This window comes from Mesoplodon densirostris, chromosome 2, assembly GCF_025265405.1.
Source record: "Mesoplodon densirostris isolate mMesDen1 chromosome 2, mMesDen1 primary haplotype, whole genome shotgun sequence".
NCBI lineage: Eukaryota > Metazoa > Chordata > Mammalia > Artiodactyla > Ziphiidae > Mesoplodon > Mesoplodon densirostris.
In genome coordinates this window covers 152,232,438-152,251,588 of record NC_082662.1, presented here as the reverse complement: position 1 = coordinate 152,251,588, position 19,151 = coordinate 152,232,438, and the positions used below count along the sequence as shown (strand labels likewise).

The following is a 19,151-nucleotide window of genomic DNA, read 5'->3' as shown; positions in this document are numbered from 1 at the left end:
AGCAGGAGATGTTGAGGGGAGCCCGACTTGGGTAGGAAACTCTGACACTTATTAGCTGGGCAATAAATATTTATTGAGTGTCTGCCACGTGCCAGATACTTAGAGGCTGTGAACAAAACAATCCCCGCTTTAATACAGCTCACATTCTAGAGGGCAAAACAGACCATTAAAAAATAAAATAAACATAATGGTAACGGATACCATAATGAAAAATAAAGCTGGATGAGAAGAAAAGGAAAGGGAAATTCTCCTTTATTCAAGGTGGTCAGGGATGACCTCTCTGATAGGATGGGATCTGAGCAGGGACCTGAAAGAAGTGAAGGAATGTGTCATTTGAATATCTGGGGAAGAACATACCTGGCAGAACAGCAAGTACAAAGAGCCTGAGGAGCAAGACTGTTTGAGAGTCTTCGACAAGCACACCCATGTGGCTGCAGAAAAGAAAGCAAGTGGAAAAGTAAGACAGATCAATAGGGCCTCATAGGCCCTGGTGAGGGCTTTGGCTTTTTCACTGGGAGAGATAGGAAGTCACTGGAGGGTTCTGAATAGAGAAGTTACATGAGCTGACTTACATTTGAAAAGTACCATTTTGGCAGGAAGTATAAATTTTGGAGTCATCAGTATAGTTTTAGATTTAAAACCAAAGGATTAAATGAGGTCACCTAAGGAGTAACATATATATATGTATATATATATATATACATAGAAGAAAAGAGGCCCTCAGATTCAGTCCTGGGGCACACCAAATTAGCAACAGTAGCTAACATTCACTGAATATCAGTAGAAGCCCAGGCATTATAAGCCATTTACAGATGTTAATTCATTTAACACTCACCATAATTCTATGAGTTCAAATAATTTTATTCCATTTTAGAGATGAGCATAAGGGAGAACAGAGAAATGAAATAACTGGTCCTAGTAAGTATGGAGTCAAATTCAAACCCGGTAGTTTTGGTTGAAGGCCCTGCTGTTGATCCAAGCCCACAGTTTCATCTTGTTTCACTGCTATGCTATACAGGCATACCTTGTTTTATTGAGCTTCATAGACATTGCGTTTTTTCAAATTGAAGGTTTGTGACAACCTTGAGTCAAGCAAGTATATCTACACCATTTTTTTCCAACATCATTTGCTCATTTGGGGTCTCTGTGTCACAGTATTTCAAACTTTTTTCATTGTTATTATATTTGTTATGGTGATCTGCAATCAGTTGTCTTTGATGTTACTACGGTAATTGTTTGGGAGCACCATGAACCACACCATATAAGACGGCAAACTTAATTGATAAATGTGTTCTGACTGCTCTACTGACCAGCAGTTACCCCATCTCTCTCCCTCTCCTTGGGCCTCCTTATTTCCTGAGACACAGTGATATTGAAATTAGGCCAATTAATAACCCTAGAATGGCCTCTAAGTGTTCAAGTGAAAGGAAGGGTCAACTGATGCGGCAAGCTCCATCGCTGTCTTATTTTAAGAAATTGTCACGTCTACCCCAGCCTTCAGCATCCATCACCCTGATCAGTCAGCAGCCATCAACATCCAGGGAAGACCCTCCACCAGTCAAATGATTATGACTCACTGAAGGCACAGATGATGGTTATCATTTTTTAACAAAAAAGTATTTTTTAATTAAGGTATGTACATTTTTTTAGACATAATGCTATTTCAAACTTAATTGACCACAGTATAGTGTAAGCAGAAATTTTATAGGCTCTAGGAAACCAAAAAATTCATGTGACTCACTTTATTACAATATTCACTTTACTGTGGTAGTCTGGAACCAAATCTGCAATATCTCCAAGGTATACCTGGACTAACTGCATTCATAAAAATGAGGATAACTATACCCACCAAACCACAGAGATGTGAAGATTACCAGTCATGTAGAACACCTAGCATATAATAGATGGTCAGTACGTGATACCTATTTTATAAATGAGAGAATGGAACTTTGTAGCAGAGGTCTGAAGAACAGACTGAGAATTGCCATACCAAGTGTTCAGGTTCTCCCTCCTTTACCCAGGAAAAATGGAAAAGTAGGCAACAAAATTCAGTGTAACTTGCTGGAATGACTGGACACTCACTCAAGTCTACAAGTTAATTTTAATAAAAAGAAAGAAAGAAAAATGTCCAATTCAACATTCCCACACAGAACAGTGGTCAATAAATATTTACCAATGAATCAAGTACAAAAATCTTTTTTTTACCAGCCCAGTGCTGAGAGAGTAACAATGAAACATGAATTTGTAACACAATGCAATAAATATGTTTCAGTCTTGTAGGTTATGTCTTAAGTAACAGTTTAAATTCTATAGATTAGATTAACTGGTTGTGATTCTAATTGTCTCTTGTAATTTTATTTGTGCTTATCTCTAATTTGTGTATCCCCAAAGAGGGCTCAGGAACTGGAATAGAAAAACATTGAAAGCAAATCTTGGTTCTGTCATTTGCTAATTGTTTGTCTTTGGGCAAGTCATTTATTGCTAAGACTGGAAATACAGTAGTCCACCCTTATCCTCGGTTTCATTTTCTGAGGTTTCAGTTATGCGTGGTCAACCTTGGTCTGAAAATATTAAATGGAAAATTCTGGAGATAAACAATTCATAACTTTTAAATTGTGATTAGCATGATGAAATCTCACGCCCTCTGTCTCCATCCTGCCTGGGACCCCCAACCACCAACATAATCCGTTCCTGACATCTAACCATAGATATTGTCATGGCTGGATGATCCAGGATCAGCCAAAGCAGATGATCCTTCTTCTGACAAATCCTCAGAATGTCAATAGTAGCCTAATGCTATGTCATTCATCTCACTTCATCTCATCATGTAGATGTTTTATTATCTCACATCATCACAAGAAGGGTGATAGAGTACAAGAAGAAATTTTTGAGAGACAGACCACATTCACATAACTTTTACAGTATATTGTTGTAGTTGTTCTATGTTATTATTATTGTTGTTAATCTCTTACTGTGCCTAATTTATAAACTAAACTTTATTATAGGTTTTTACGTATAGGGAAAAATATAGTATATATAGGATTTGGTACTATCCCCAGTTTCAGGAATCCACTGGGGGTCTTGGAACGTATCCCCCATTGATAAGTGGGGACTACTATACCATAATACATGCCATGTGTGCTTTATAGGGGTCCTATATGGATCAAATAAGACCATGTGTGAGTAAATGAGTTGTTTTTTTTTTTTTTTTAAAGCATATCCTCAGCTTTAGGTCAAACTTCACAGTTGTTCCATACAAAATACCTACTGTTTTTAAGTGTTCAGTGTTTCTATTGATGAGTTTGTCAAGGATGTTTCTGGCAGTTCCAATCTTAGAGGGTAATGGCTTTGGGAATGTGCTGATAGTGTAAATATATATCAACCAATGAAAACAAATACCAAAAAACATACTAACAACAAATTTATTCTCAGTGAAGATTCCAAGGCTGGTCCATAAGATACAGAAATAGGAATGTCAACCCTTGCATAATACATGTACCTTAATATATATCGTGATCTATCCTCAGGGGTGCTTATTTTAACTTAGGTAATATAATTTGGTCCAATATTTCAAGTTTCCAACAACTGGTTAATTGCTTTAGGCTGAAAAGGAGCCTGAGTCATTCTCCCACAACCTAAACCTTGCAATCTGCTCCAGCCAGTTCAGTTTCCAAATGGCTCAAGGCAGACAGTCCAACCCAGAACCTTCCCTGCAAAAAAAATCTATTCAAGGGCTTCCCTGGTGGTGCAGTGGTCGAGAGTCCGCCTGCCGATGCAGGGGACATGGGTTCGTGCCCCAGTCCGGGAGGATCCCGCGTGCCGCGGAACGGCTGGGCCCGTGAGCCATGGCCGCTGAGCCTGCGCATCCGGAGCCTGTGCTCCGCAACGGGAGAGGCCACAACAGTGAGAGGCCTGCGTACCGCAAAAAAAAAAAAAAATCTATTCTGATGGACAGGCTTAAGTGTCTATTGGGTCTGATTTGAAAGGTGCATATGTAAAGTCTAGCAGTGTGGGTATGTATGCTCACTTATCTCCCTATTTACCTAGTCCGGATTAATCATCCATTTACATCACAAATCAGGGTAAAACTATTCCATGTTTATGAAGCTGGGTTCCAAAGTAATATTAGAGATCATCCTTCATAGGAAATGCACAAAGTCACACACACAAATGTGGCTCCCTAGTTCCTGGGATCAAGTCAGGTATTGAATATTTATTTCATGTTTCCTGGTAAAAATGATTCTGAGAAAAAAATATTATTCTGAGAAAACCATGACTCCTTGGGATTCTCTTCAGTTCTCTACATTTGTATAGTTCTTTCTCCCTTGTTTTCTCCACTTCTCTTCAAGATAAACATCTTCAGGGATACAGCTAAAGTGATTGGCATTATTCTCCCGTTTTCCCCCCAAGGAGATATTTTTACATCTGTGGGATGAAAAATGTCCCCAAGATTAAAAAAAAAAATGTACCCAAGATTAAGATCCTCCTTCCTCTAGCTCTAAATCTCCCAAGTCTCACTCAAACTTATAATTTCTCTAATTATTCTAATCATATTTCAAAAATGAAAGATGTTTCCAAATTTTAAAACCTGATTATCAATTATAAACATGCCAATTTTGCTGGCACCACAGTGAAAGAAAAAAAGTACATGGGTCTTTATAACCAATAAGCATTGTATACCATTAAAAATAACAAATTTCTTCAACTAACTCAGATATTTGCTGATTTATTTATCATGACTTCTTTCAGATAATAGGGTGAGGGGCATGTACAAATCATTACTTTCATCTTGAGACCAAAGATCTCTTTTCCCAAGAGACAGAAAAATCAGTTCTAACAGACTTAGCAAGAAGTATAATTGATTAAGAAGTAAAATAATTCCTTGAAATGGCATCTGAGAATATCTCTGCCTCCCTCCTTTAAGTCACCCAAATGGAAAACACATTCGGCTCAAGGGAGCATTAAATAAAGGAGAGGGGATGTAAAATACAAAATATTTTTTCCATTACATCAATATCTCACAATTTGGTTAAGTCAGATATAAGCTAGAATTTCAATCCCATCATTTCCCAAACATAGAAGATGTAGAAAGCAGTTGGGGTTCCACTTGTAATACCCTGAACACTCCAAAATTAAACTCCCCCATGAAAAACAGGCCCGGGAACTAGAGGAGGAATGATAAAGATGGTGTGACATGATACCTTTTATTACCTCTACAATGGCTCTAGAGAAGAAGCTCAGATCAAAAGATTATCCTGGGATATAATGAATAGCATGGTAACTATAGTTAACAGTACTGTACTGCATATTTGAAAGTTGCTGAGAGAGTAAATCCTAATAGTTCTCATCATAAGAAAAAAATTTTTTGTAACTATGTATGGGGACAGATGTTAACTAGCCTTATTGTGATCATTTTGCAATACATACATATAATCAAATCATTATGTTGTACAGCTGAAACTAATATAATTTTTTGGGGCATTTTTGTTTGTTTGTTTGTTTTTTTGTGGGATCTTAGTTTCCCAACTAGGAATCGAACCCATGCCCCCTGCAGTGGAACTGAGGAGTCCTAACCACTGGACCACCAGGGAATTCCCTAATATAATGTTATATGCCAATTACACATTATTATTATTATTATTATTATTATTATTATTATTTGGCTCATGGTTTGTGGCCTGTGGGATCTTAGTTCCCTGATCAGGGATTGAACCTGGGCCCTCGGCAGTGAAAGCGTGGAGCCCTAACCACTGGATAACCAAGGACTTCCCAATTACACCTCATTTTTAAAAAAAAGACTATCCTAACAAGAGAATGGATGGTGATCACTAAACTATGCTGCAGAATGTGAGGGTCACCAAAGCAAAAGCCAAATGCAAATACAGTCCCCACTCCATCTTTTTTTTTCCATGTGGCCCTAAATTTGCAATACTAATGTCTCCACTATGTTAAATAACTAGCATGGGGTATCTGCATCTGGAGACCACTATTACAGCACTGATCTGTTACCTAAGAAAATAAGTTAGTTAAAGAATTTTTGTTTCCCAATTTAAATGAGTAAAGAAGTGAATAGGGGACTTCCGTGGTGGCACAGTGGTTAAGAATCTGCCTGCCAATGTAGGGGACATGGGTTTGAGCCCTGGTCCGGGAAGATTTCACATGCCGCGGAGCGACTAAGCCCATGCGCCACTACTGAGTCTGCGCTCTAGAGCCCGTGAGCCACAACTACTGAGCCCACGTACCACAACTACTGAAGCCTGTGCGCCTAGAGCCCGTGCTCTGCAACAAGAGATGCCACCACAATGAGAAGCCCATGCACTGCAACGGAGAGTAGTCCTTGCTCACCGCAACTAGAGACAGCCCGCACGCAGCAACGAAGACCCAAAGCAGCCAAAAAATAAATAAATAAGTAAATAAATAAATTTATATAAAAAAAGAAGCGATTAAGGTAAGACAAAGGGAAGAGGTGGGATAGTGGGGGAAAAAACACATACCTTACTTTCCAGCCAATTACTTCCTAAATATCTCCAGAATTGTTCCATTTTTCTGTATCTTTCTGCTACTTTTCAGCTTCAGGCCACCTTTCTCTCTCTCTTTAATTACTGAAGAATTCTGGCTGGATTTCCTGCCAGTAATCTTTCCCTTCCCTAAGCCATTTTTCATATTCCAGCCAAAGGGATATTTCCCTAAAATATAAATCAAATCGTATCACTCTCTGGCTTTGAATCCTTCAATGGCTTCCCGCAGTCCTCAGAATACTATCCAAACTCTTAAAAGTCTAACAAGTCCCCACATGATCTGGCTCCTAACTGCCCCCTCTCTTCACCCTATTCCCTTTAGTCCAGCCACAATGAACTACTTTTAGGCATCAAATGTGGCATGCTCTCTCTTAGCCAGCAAATGCAAACCTAAATCAACTTAATTTATTTCCTGAGCCTTCTGTGAGCCCCGTAGGTCTGAGTTAATGCCTCTCCTCATAGGTGCTGGTTTTTTCTGTATCACAGCATTATCACAGTGTCCTGCATGGTGATTGCCTTTTGATTTGCTCACACTCTTCACCAACATTTATTCAGACCCTAGCATGAACCAGGCAGTGTGCTTAGCACTCTGCATTCATTATCCCATTTAATTTTCACTGAATCTCAGTTAAGTATAATAGGTTCTTTGATTATACATTACAGCTGAGGAAACTGAGACTTACACGAGTAACTTGTTTAAGTTCACACAGCTAATAAGTGGGGGAGGCAGGCTTTGAACCTGGGTAGTCAACCTGGCACTGCTAGTTCCCAACTCACCCCAAACTTCAATGAGAGCAGGAACAGCTTCTATCTTGTTCGCTGTTATACCCCAGTGACTGTCACAGTCTGGCACATAGCAACGGCTCAAAAACTACTGGTCTCATACATGTGGAATGATTTTTCCTTATGACTGGCTCCACTCTGTGCATAATTTTTTACTCCTATTCTGAGTTGGATGTCTTAAAAACTAAGAAAAGGACTGCACCAAATAAATCTTACCAGGTATTAGTAAGGCCTGTAACTATAAGATCTGTAACTATAAGATCTGTGGGCCTGTTCTTCCCCTCTCCTCTCAAGCTCTCTTTTAGACCACGGTTGTGTTGTCCATTCTGGAAGGAATAAAGTCACACCCTGGAACAGGTTATTGTCAGCTGGAAGTAGACATCCATCTTCAAAGCCCTCTATGTTTGTTCCTGAACTTTAGGGCCTGAAAAGTTAGAAACAACATTCCTCAGACTCTCTGGTAGTCAGACTTCTGGATACTAATTACATTCTACCAGGGGATGTCCTGTGTGAGATTTGGAAGGCAAAAGTGATCAGAAAGCCATCTTACTGCTGCTCTTGCTGCTAAGCAACACTGTTGATGTGTGTTTGAAGCCAGAACCCACATCCAGTAGTCCCTAAATTCTAGTCACCGAAGTCATGGGTGTTGAGAAGCAGTTTGGCAGCTTCCTGTGGACTGCAGCTGTCATGGTGTGCCCTTGAAATCTAGAGTCATGTGGTGGCACCTAACTTCAGTTTCTTTAGTACTCCCAAAGAATTTCCTAAGCACATAGTCCCTTGTTTTTAATCCCTTTCTGCTTGAAATACCTAGAGTTGTTTCTGTTTCCTGAATTGAAACCTACATGACACATCACCTTAAATGCTGTATCTAGCTGTACCCACTTTTTGTGTAGGCAAGAGCAAATTATATGTAAATGCAGTTATTTTGGAAATGTAAATATGCAATGAATAAGCAATTGATTGACAGGAATTAGAATAATGGGTGAAAGAATTATAGGTTTTGTGTGTGTGTGTTTCCCGAGTAGGGGAAGGGAGATGGTGGGGAGGATGAATCAAGCAGAATGATAGATGATGACTGGGAAAAGAGAGAGAGAAAAATGAGTACATGGGCTTCCCTGGTGGCGCAGTCGTTGGGAGTCCGCCCGCCGATGCAGGGGACGTGGGTTCGTGCTCTGGTCTGGGAGGATCCCGCGTGCCGCGGGGCGGCTGGGCCCGTAAGCCATGGCCGCTGAGCCTGCGTGTCCGGAGCCTGTGCTCTGCAACGGGAGAGGCCACGGCAGTGAGAGGCCCACGTACCGCAAAAAAAAAAAAAAAAAAAAAAAAAAAATGAGTACAGAACCCTAGGGTTCTACAAGGGAATAGCAGAGCAGAATTAATAATTGGTTTTTATGACGAACTTGATCCAATAATTGTTTATATGTGTGGAGCCACTTAGAGCTCACAGTGCTTTCACACATGTTATTCTATTTGATTCTTGTAATAAATGATGTTGTGAACTAAGCTTTTGCAGGCTCTGTTATGGATTTTTCATATGAGGAAAGAAAGCAAGGCTCAGGGAGTTTAAGTGACTTCCTCAAGGTTACAGCTAGTAAGTGAGTAGATCAGACCCTTGATTCCAAATTCCAGTGTCCTACTCCAGGCTGCTGGCTACAGAAATCACTTTGGCTTAAGAATGAGGGAGAATTGAGGAATTCAGACTGTCGAGGATAATAACCATGCTATTTTAAATCTGAACACAAAGGCTGTAGAGCCCAGTCATCAAGACCTTTGCCTTACTCAGAATTAGGAGGTGCCTTTCTTTGTTCTTTCCCAGTCACTAAGCCCTGAGAGGTAGGACCTGAGTGGCCTGGCAGTGGAGTTAAGGAGCAAAGTGGATTCAGTCTCTACACTGCATAGGTAAAATTGGCATTTTGTAAATAGTCTTGGCTTGATGTTCCCATACTGTATAGTAAAGTCATTCTTGTGCTTGAAAGTCTGGCTGAGTTCTCATTACTCATCATAGAGAAAGGCACTGGGGCAAAGTAAGAGTAAGTTTTGGTTCTAAGGTCACATTAAAGACAGGACCCTTTGAGTGCTCTGGTGTGACTCATGGTGAAGGGGATGCCTTCTTTACAGGGGGCCCCTTCCACACGGTCCCACTCAGCTCTCATACTTCCTATCATCTCTGTCAGTCCTACTCTAAAGTGAAGATAGGCAAGCGGTCTTGCTTGGGGAACAGAGAGAGCTGTCTCCACTGGGGCAGAGTCATGGACAAATAGCTACTGAGAAGTGGCATGGGAGAGGGAAGGATGAATGAGCAGTCAATTAGGGGAATCAAAAGGAGTTGTTCTACTATTTATTTCCTCTGCCTGGAGGACACTTCAGTATCTGGTGAGAGGATGACAGTCCTCAGTCCTCTGGGTAACTGGCATGATGATAAACACAGATGCATCTGGCCCTGATTTTGGAATTGCGGGGATGAGCGAAGTTTCCTTTAGTTGCTCCCTTGATTAGCCACTCCTCTACATACACATAAAAGATGCACATCTTAAACGGGGTTGCAGGGGGAGTACAGAAAAAAATGTTTAAGAAGCTCGGTAGAGCCATTTGGGTACAAAGAGTACATTTATCCCAGGTGATTAGTGTTCATTGCTTAATGCTTCCTCTGGAGGATTAGTTCTTGGCCTTCTCTGGTTAGCCCAGTCCTCACTGAAAAGTTGCTCTTTAAAGTGATAGACACACAAGTTACTAAAATTATTCTATATTTTTATATCAAACTAATTCAATTTATCTTCTTTCCAATTAGTCTGAATGAGTGTGATAATATAGAGATTGCAAAGTTATTTAAGAAAGAAATTCCAGAGTCAAAGAAGAGGGTGGTTGAGCTGCTGTTTTGCTCACCAAACTTGGAGGTGGCCTTTGAGACAGATGGTAAGAAAGATACTTTTCTTTTATGCGGGTGGTAGACACTGTTGTTTACCAATTCTCTTCTTCCTTTTTTTAGGCTGCCATTCCCAGCTCTCTTTGGGGCCAGTGTGGCTATGTGACCCAGTTCTGGCCAATGACACATGAGGGAAATTAGACTGGGGTGGGAGGAGTAATTTACTCCTGGGAATGATTTTTACTCCTGGTAGAAACAAGAGATGGGAGTTCAATACAATTGTATGAAAATGTGATCTTGCAGCTGCAGCAACAATTCTGTTACCATGAGATGACTCTCTGAGGAGGAACATTCAACACTCAAGGATGTCAAACTAAAAAGATATATATACATTGTTATATATCTTTAATGACATCATTGAGCTGCTTCCCAACCCTGGAACCATCTGTCACCAGATAAATGTGTTAATTGCTTAAGCCATTATTTGTCACATGTTCTGTGATTTGCAGCTATATGTATCCTGACTGATACAACAGACCTAGCAAACAAAAGGATTCTTTAAGTAGGGCTGCCATTACCCCATTCGACACCTCTGTGTAAATTAGATAAGACGCTTCTTCCTCTAGATGGATTTCAAGTCCTACTTGTTTCCTTTGCCAAGTGCCCTGGTGCCATTATAGATCACCAACTTGCCTCCTTAAGTACATCAGAGGGCTACCTCTGTTCAAAGGACTCAGACGCCAATTCCAAATAAGGGGGAGAAAGCAATGAGACTTAATATAATTTTGAGATTGACTGACTAAAATTTGGGCTGTTGTTATTGTTACTGCTCTTCATTTTAAACCATAAATTTGTTTTTGACTCCAAATCCAATATTGGATTTTTCATTATTCAATAGTGTACCCCAAAATACAATTCTGGGAAAAATACTAGTTAGTACAAAATTCTTTTTTTAAGTTTGTGCTACCACACTTCTGCCAATAACCTGTTAAAACTGGGCTGATGAAAACCATATAGAAGCAATATAACCACTTGCAATATGAAACTGTTATGGTGCAGATTACTTAATTCTCCTACTCCTCTATTAAAACTGCTAGAAGCACTGCTTTTAAATAATTAGCATGACATCATTTATCCTTCACATGATGCAAGTAAATTTACGTATTAGGTCAGCTGCTACACATTAGTTGGCACTATGTCATTTTCATCACTTTTAATCAAAGTTTCAAGTTATTAAATAACTTAAGCCAAAGTACTTTTCTGTGAAAACATCTTTCCAATTAATTTTATCACTATAAAAGCTAGTTTTTCCCACATAACTGGTGAAACTAATCAATATGAGTACAGCCATATATGCAGGACACTTATTAACACTTTAAGAGATGCAAATTAATAGGAGTCTGACATGCTTTTCCACTCATTTAATATTATATGCTGTTACTTTAGGTTACTCATTAGTACAAACTCACCTAGAAACAAACATGGGGACTAACATTATATGACAAGATTGAGAATAATCTTAGACGATCATAAAATATAAACACATTTAAAAAATCCTCTTTGGACTCTTAGATGCATTTGAAAACTTTGAGATAATGCATTTAATACAATAGGCTGACAGCCTGAATAGACAAAACAATCATCATAAGTAGACTCAGATGTTATAACTAAACAGGATACAATATATACATTATATTTATATAGTATATATACACTTATATATATCAATTTTAAGATTTACCATAAAGCTACAGTAATCAAGACTGTGTGGAATTGGCAAAAGGATAGACACATAGATCAATGGAACAGAAGAGGGCAGAAATAATCAACTGATTTTTAACAATGTGCCGAGACAGTTCAATGGAGAAAGTATAGTCTTTCCAATAAATGGTACTGAAACAATTCAGCATACATATGCAAAAGAAAGGGAAAAAAAAAAAAGAACCATGTCACAGACTTCACACCTTATGCAAAAATTAACTCAAAGTGGACCATACATCTCAATGTAAAATATAGAAATATCAAGTTTCTAGAAGAAAATATAGAAATTTGCATCATCTTGGATTTGGTGATAAGTTTTCAGATATAACACCAAAAGCACAATCCATAAAAAGAAAAAATTGGGCTTCCCTGCTGGTGCAGTGGTTAAGAATCCGCCTGCCGATGCAGGGGACACGGGTTCGAGCCCTGGGCCGGGAAGATCCCACATACCGCAGAGCAACTAAGCCCCTGAGCCACAACTACTGAAGCCCGCGCACCTAGAGCCCGTGCTCCACAACAAGAGAAGCCACCGCCATGAGAAGCCCGTTCACCTCAATGAAGAGTAGCCCCCACTCAACGCAACTAGAGAAAAGCCTGCACGCAGCAACGAAGACCCAACGCAGCCAAAAATAAATAAATAAATTTATTAAGAAAAAATTGATAAACTGGTCTTATCAAAATTACAAAGTTTGGCTTTGCAAACAAACGAACAATCATGGTTAAGAAGAATGACAAGACAAGCTATAGAGCTGGAGAAAATATTTGCAATTCACATGTCCAATAAAGGACTTAGAGCCAGAGTATAAAAAACTGCTATAACTCAACAAGAAAACACCCCCCCCCCAAAAAGTTGAGCTACTTTTCCAAAGAAATTATACAAATGGCATATAAGTATATGAAAAGATGCTCAAAGTCATTAATCATTAGGAAAATTACAATAAGATACCTCTATTCACCTACTAGAATGACTAAAAAAATTTTTTTAATTAACAATTCCAAATGCTGGTTAAAATGCTGTGCAACAAGCACTCTCAGTCATTGCTTGTGGAAATACAAAATGGTACAGCTAATTTGTAGTTTCTTAACAAAGTAAAACATACACTTACAATACGGCCCAGCAATCCCAACCCTAGGTAATTATGAAAGTGAATTGAAAAACTTGTACATATAGAAGTCTGTAAACGAACATTTACAGTAGCTCTATTCATAATCACTAAAAGCTAGAAGCAACTGAGATGTCCTCAGAGGTGAACAGATTCACAAATTGTAATACCTCTGTACAATGGAATACTACTCAGCAATTTTTACAAAATGAACTCTTGATTCACACAACAACATAGATTAATCTTAAATGCATTTGGTAAGTGAAGGAAGCCGGATCTAAAAGACTACATGCTGTATGGTGCTATTTAACTGGCATTCTGGAAAAGGCAAAACCGTAGAGACAGAAAATACAGATCAGTGGTTGCCAGGAGTTGGGAAGAGGTTGACTGCAAAGGGGCTGGCACAAGGCACATTTCAGGTGTTGGAAATCACTGTGGTGGTGGATATGTGACTCTATGCATTTGTCAACACCCATAGAATGTTACACCTAGTCTAAGAAGGTGTAATTTGCTGTAAAACTGAGAGTGAAACTTACTGTATGCAAATTTTCAGAATCAACCAGGATGGTGGGGGTAAGGGTGGGAGGATCCCAGGATGGAATGCAGACTAACAAATGTAACTGTATTACAAATATATGATATAACCTAACTGAAATGGATGGGGGAAAATGAGCTGACCAAAGTAATGTTGGAAATGTGTTTTGACTGGCTATCATAAGGCTAAAGTAAATGCAACTGTACATAAATGCCTTACTTCCCTTGGTAAATTTGTTTCTCACAGGGGTATAAGTTAGCAATTCTGAAACTACTATGCATGTATACTAGGGTTGAACAAATAAGTAAATAAGTTGTAGCTAATGAAAGCCATGTTTCTCACTGTCAAAGAAAGAAGTTACAAACAAGCAGAGAAGGCTAGAATGAACCCTGTAGTTCTAGATTAAAACTGATTCTATATGTATGAATTCACCATGTGTGTATACACAGGTAGAAAGATACAGAAATAAATATAAATTTGTGTGTACATATGAGTTAGCAAACATACATACATTTCCCTTTCTATCTGCTCAAATGGCCTAGAAGCAATGGCACCCCATTAGCGATGAGCACCCCAATCTTGTTTCTAATTATCATTCTCCAATAAAGAAACCAAGACTCTTTGAAGAAATGGCTGATTCTATGACTGGGATGAGCAAAATACAAGTCTGGAGCTTCTTGTAGTGTCACAAAGTAAGGAAGTGCTAAAAAAATAAAGGATAAGGCATGTCCCTTAAGGGATAAGGTCTTTGGGGGCATCCAAGACTGCTCACACATTCTGTATTATGCTAGAAGGACTTCACAGGGCTCAACATATTATTGTACTAATGACGAAAATTTATCACAGTGACACAATAAGGTTACACAGCAGATAATTGAGGGAAAAAGACACATTGGCCAGAGTCTGGAGAAATCCACCCACAGGCTTTCTATACCAGAGGTCCAGGAGAGGACACACTAGGTGTGTTCCCTTTGCTAGCAGTGAAAATGCAGTGGCACATGGGTAATGTTTCTCCTATTGAAGCCCATTTAAGACTCAGCATTTAGGGATTTTTTGGGGACTAGTCATGTAGGCATGCTTTAGCTGGCATCTACCAAAATCCCAGGCTCTCAGAAGGAAACAGGTATTCAGTGTCTTAAGTGGGCAAAACAACCTTACCGGTATAGAGAATTTTCCATATCAGTGTGGGGAAGTTTTCACAAACCAAGTTCACAGATGCCAGCCAAGGGCAACCTTGCAAGCAGGCCCTTCTAAAGATAGCAGCCTCTGGCCTGCTGTGTTAACTCTTTCCTGCACAGGGTATATCAAAAGGACACAGGACCCAGGGCCAAAATTGGAACAATCTGAACAACAAAACAAATAATTACTGTATTGGATTATAATTCAAAGAATAAAATAGATATCCATGAGTCCATACTGCTATAAATAAGTGAAATAAATAAATAAATAAATAAATAGGGTGGCAGACAAATCTTTGTTACAGGAGAATTCCATATAATAATATAGAAGGAATTAAAGAAATTGAAAATCACCATTAGAGCACCACAATGATAAGTGCTTCAAGAAAGATCCCCTAAAATTAGCAGGTGAAACTAAGAAGAAACAGAATATTTGCATAGCTTCAAAGTACCTCACCCCCAAAAAAAGAACATTAATTATTGCGGTGGTTTAAGCATTTGTTCACAAATTCTTTAATTTGCGGTGGTTTAAGCATTTGTTCACAAATTCTTTAATAATCATCCTTCTGGAATGTGAAGCCTAATTCCCTCCTCCTTGAGTATGGACTGGACTGGGCTTCTTCTAGCAAATAGAGTATGGAAAGGGGAAAATAGTAACTTTACAGTACAGAGAACTGGCAGACTTCAGCTTAACCATGTGATTAACATCATCAGTTATGTCATGTTGATACCAGGTACCCCTGATATGATGTAATCAGAAGGGCACTTCACTCTGATATCATTTCCAAGTTTAGTCTAGTCATGAGAAAACATCAGAAAAATCCCAGTTTAGGGACATTCTACAACATACCTGATCAGTAGTCTTTAAAAGTGTCAAGGTCACGAAAAACAAGGAAAGACTGAGAAATTATCACAGATTTAAGGGAACTTAGATGCAACGACCAAGTCTAACATGGACTGGGTCTCAAAGCCGAAAAAGGACATTAATGGAAAAACTGGTGAAATCAGAATTTACTTAGTAGTTTAGTTAATAGTATTGTACTAATGTTAATCTCACAGTCATTGTACTATGGTTATAAAACATGTTAATGTTAGGGGAAGCTAGACGAAGGATATTCATGAGCTCTCCAACTATATTTGCAACTCTTCTGTAAATCTAAAGTTATTTCAAAACAGCAACAAAAGAATACTTAAGCACTTAGGCTGGAGCATACTAGTTGCTAACTGTTGTTAGCTTCTCTTGGTTAATTTACTTGGTAATCATTCCCAGAGGTTGATAGTGATGGGAAATCTCTCTTGTTGCCCTTACTCCAAACAAAAACTGTATTTCTGGACTTTCCTGGTGGCACAGTGGTTAAGAATCCGCCTGCCAATGCAGGGGACATGGGTTCGAGCCCTGGTCCAGGAAGATTCCACATGCTGCGGAGCAACTAAGCCCGTGTGCCCCAACTACTGAGCCTGTGCTCTAGAGCCCATGAGCCACAACTACTGAGCCTGTGTGCCTAGAGCCCATGCTCCGCAACAAGAGAAGCCACCACAATGAGAAGCCCATGCACCGCAACGAAGAGTAGCCCCCGTTCGCTGCAACTAGAGAGAGCCCGTGTGCAGCACCGAAGACCCAACGCAGCCAAAAATAAATAAATAAATTTATATATTAAAAAAATAGGGGCTTCCCTGGTGGCGCAGTGGTTGAGTTCGCCTGCCGATGCAGGGGACGCGGGTTTGTGCCCCGGTCCGGGAGGATCCCACATGCCGCGGAGTGGCTGGGCCCGTGAGCCATGGCCGCTGGGCCTGCACGTCCGGAGCCTGTGCTCCACAACGGGAGAGGCCACAGCAGTGACAGGCCCGCGTACCACAAAGAAAAAAAAAAAAGTTAAAAACTGTATTTCTAAGGATGAATAATTTTAGTGGAGACTATTTTCCAGAGTGTCAACATGGCTGGAGATTAGGTCTGGACCCATGACCACTCAGGGATAAGATGAGCTGGCTACATACACCCCTACAGCTGGCCTCAACCCTACTAGCGCAGCTATCTAAGCCTGTGTTCTTGAGGCTGTTTGGAAATGTATGGCTCGGGATGCCAGAATCAAACCAACACTGAAGCCAGAAATACCTAAAAATGGGACAGTGTAAAAAAATGTGGCCAATATGGGCCTTACGGCTGGCCCTAAGGGTTCTAGATATTACTAACTTCAACAGTGGTCAAGTAAGAGGCTGGCGAAGGGTGAAGAGGCAGCTTTGGAATACTGTAAACTGTATTGTGGTTTTACCTGTGCTTCATCCTACATTCAAATATTTCTTTCTCCCATTGGAAATGAGCTTTGTAGTTTTACCTGGCTAAGCTCCTTCTTGCTCAGTGGCTTTTGTAAAACTACAGTGAAGTAGTTTTTGCTTATTATTTATGCTCCCACCTACTTCCAAAAAGGATCTAAGATGGCTTATTCCCCAAACAATTTTGCTAACCCTAGGCCTTCATTCTCTTCCAGACCATCTGTTCCTTTTCACCATGAAGTCATAGTACTAAATTTGTGACAGTACAATCATTCCCATGGCAACAGGATGTGGTCCTCACCACTGAATCCTGATTTCACTCTGACCAAGATCAAGCAGCAGGAAGATCGGGAAGTATATTGTAACATTTTCTCTTCTTTTTCAAGTTTTGTTTCTCTCTGAACAAGTTCTTAATTTTGATTCTAAAATCTTATACTCAGCCTAGATATGTGTTTTTGCATAGTTTACATATGAAACATTCTTTCAGTAAATAATTAGATATGCAAGTCAAAAAATAAGTTGAGAATAATCACACAAGCCTACACACACACACACACACACACATACACACACACACACATACACTGTGATGTATAAACTTGCTTGACAATGGGATGTTTTACAAATACCTTTCTGGTTTGTATAGAAGAAAAGAGAACACAGAATCCATTTAAAAGACACGAAACTTCAAGCCTAAGAAGTTTGCTTTGATGACTGTGACAGGCAGTGGAAGGCAGCTGACCTAGTTTCTACTTAGTGCTTTCCTTATCTTGCTGAGCACAAGTAAAACATCAGAGGGTCTTCCCACGTGAGACCAGAGCAAGATAGATAGATGGCTGGCTTTATTTATATAAATGACCAATACCTGGATATTTTGCCCATTTGTTTTAATCACACTCAGCTTAATTACACAATCTTTGGAGAGACTCCTTAGAACGCCATTCACTATACTGTGAAATTGAGTAAAGGGCATGAACTTTGAAAAGAGAACTAGTTACTGGAGTATCAGAAAATACCTGATTAGTACATTAAGTTAGCAGTCTTACAGGACAGGTGACAAAGTGTGTTATAATGAGACTGTTGGACATTCCACATATTATATATTTAAAAAATATACATATATAATGTCATATATATGTTATATATTATATGTCATATTATATGTTATATATTATATAATACATATAACATATTAAATATGTATCATAACATATAACATGTTATATGTATATGTATATAACAGAAGAAAAGTGTAACATGTAAGAACTATCTTCTCTCTCCCTCTGTTCTCCCCCAGCTTCCATGTTGAGTTAATGGGCTAAGTGGGGGAAGGTAGAGGAAGAAAGGGTGATAAGAGCTAGAAAAAAATAGCTGGAGAAGAAGCTAAAGTGATTTATGTTAATGCTTTAAAAGGTAAGAAATTACTTGCAGTGGAAAACATGTGGAAGGAAGAGGAAGTGGAAAGAGAAAGTAGACAAGTGAGAGATAAAGGGAGTGACTAAAAAGCTGAAAAGGAGCATTTTGACAGCCGTTCCTCTGTGATGTGGGTGTTTTGGGGGAAACAAACAGAAAAGGAGGATTTTAAAGTTCTGTTGTTTGTTATGTTATATGATTCACCACTTTGCTACCTCTTCAAGACTTCCGTAAAGACAAATTATTTTTCAAAGCTCTTTAGAGATGGATTCGTAATTCTTCTGAATGAAATAAAATGTTCAGATGGACACTAAGGGCTACAGTAAGCCCTATTCTGATTTTACATATATATAATCAGCTTCTCTTGAAGAAAAAGACGAGCAGTGCCACCACTACTGCTATCTTTTACCCTTGGAAAATATGTTGGCCAGAGCTATCCCACTCCCAAGTCATGTCACATTTGTAGTGGCCAGAGATGGGTGGCATTCTATGGTCTGGAGTTTTTAACTCTAATGAAATTTAATTTTAGCCTTTAAGAATTTAGGAATTTAGATGATCAAACATGGAAGAGTGGAAAAAGGCACTATGACTGCTTTAGGGAGGCCTAAGGCCAAGCCCTAAACCCAGTCTTTGAGGACTTAGAGAAGGCAAGACCAGACTACAGAGAGCACCATGACACCTAAAGAACAGGCCTCCCTGACAATGAGATGTCACATCCAGGCTTGCTCC

The 19,151-nt window shown here is 39.3% G+C and overlaps 1 protein-coding gene across 1 annotated transcript in view; it reads right to left on the bottom strand.

The window, feature by feature from the left end:
* NMNAT2 (nicotinamide nucleotide adenylyltransferase 2) overlaps positions 1-19,151 on the bottom strand; it is a 209,472-nt gene that overhangs the window by 168,393 nt on the left and 21,928 nt on the right. The window contains exon 3 of the mRNA XM_060091160.1: positions 358-431. The gene's annotated coding sequence lies outside the window, so the exon portion shown is untranslated. The remainder of the gene's footprint in view (positions 1-357; positions 432-19,151) is intronic.